The sequence below is a fragment of the Acyrthosiphon pisum genome, unplaced genomic scaffold (assembly GCF_005508785.2).
Source record: "Acyrthosiphon pisum isolate AL4f unplaced genomic scaffold, pea_aphid_22Mar2018_4r6ur Scaffold_21216;HRSCAF=23331, whole genome shotgun sequence".
Lineage (NCBI taxonomy): Eukaryota > Metazoa > Arthropoda > Insecta > Hemiptera > Aphididae > Acyrthosiphon > Acyrthosiphon pisum.
The window spans coordinates 73,285-74,946 of NW_021770659.1; positions in this window are offsets into that span (position 1 = coordinate 73,285).

The window sequence follows — 1,662 nt, forward strand, 5'->3', positions numbered from 1 at the left end:
CTGTTCACAAGAAGTGTTGAACCAAGGTTTCTTACTTTTTTGTTCCCTAGGTCGTATCGGTAACCACTTTTAAGGTTTCCTTTATTGCCTTCCATTTGCCGTCAATCGTATCTAATTGATATATGTGTAGGTTAGACATTGCTTCATTCGTCCGTTGTTTGAAAAGGTCACATACAGTTTTGTCCTTAAATTTACTTACTTCATATCTGTCGGTCGACCGCGCCGGTGATTGTTTTCGGAAGTTCGTCGTCGGACGAACGCCCGGAGGCGGTCACTGGCGCGGTCGGCCGACCGGCGGCCCGCGCGGCGGACGCCTTTTTTTTTAAATTCCTAATCGCCGTACCACTACGCACCGACATAGGATTAATTTGAGACGATTTTATTTAACGCGTCCTCCGGGCGCGGTTTTTTTTCAACTCCGCATCGCCGTGTCACTACGCACGGTGATGGTAATTTTTTTTAAAATTCGGCTGCCGTACCACTACGCGTTGACATTGGTGTGACTCGAGACGATTTTTAAGACCGACGGCCGCCGGCCGGACGCCGTTTTTTTTTCAACTCCGCATCGCCGTGCCACTACGCACGGTGATATTAATTTTTTTCAACTCCGCAACGTCGTACCACTACGCACGGTGATGGTAATTTTTTTTTAAAATTCGGCTTCCGTGCCACTAACTACCCTTGGCATTGGTTTCGCTAGATAATTTGAGTCATCTCGATCGTTTGCGCTCGGCATTGGTTTCGCTAGATAATTTCAGTCGTATCGATCGTTTGCCCTTGGCTTTGTTTTCGCTTGATAAGTTCAGTCGTATCGATCGTTTGCCCTTGGCTTTGGTTTCGCTAGATAATTGATAGGCATATGGCCAGTGGGCCGTACCGACGGCCTTCGCTCGGACGAGGTTTTTAATTTTAAAATTCACATGCCGTACCACTACGCACGGCGATATTCATTTTTTTCAACTCCTCATGCCGTACCACTACGCACGGTGGTGGTAATTTTTTTTTTAAATTCGGCTACCGTACCACTACGCGTTGACATTGGTGTGCCTCGAGACGAATTTTCTGACCAACGGCCGACGCTCGGACGAGGTTTTTAATTTTCAACTCCTCATGCCGTACCACTATGCACCCTGATAGGTGTGAGATAGGATGAGTATAGTGTGAGTTGGTCCCGAATTCGGGCCTGATAGTCTCCGCCAGTGAAAAAAAATGATGGCTGCAACGGACGATATACCGCGGGCGGTCGTCGGTGGCGCGTGCCGAACACGTTACGCGGTCTCAGAGCGCCGGTACCCCGGGTATTCGATAGTCACGCGGGCGCGTCGACGACCGACGGGCAGAGTGACGGTCGGACGACGGCGGCGTCCCCGGAGCGGATTCGGGTGCCACTGTGCCGTGCATGGGCATACGATTAATTGGTCGGCGTTCGACAGGCGGAGTTCGAGGGAAAAAAAAATGGTGCCGGCAGCGGACGGTATACCGCGGGCGGTCGTCGGTGGCGCGTGCCGAACACATTAGGGTTTCCATCATTTTTGTGTAGTTCGTTTGCAATTTCGCGTTTAGACATTTGGAATACGTTATATTATTCCCACTTCATGCAGTTCTTCAAAAATGGATATTATTTCGTTCTAAACACCTGTATTACCAGCCGCTTTTGACGCT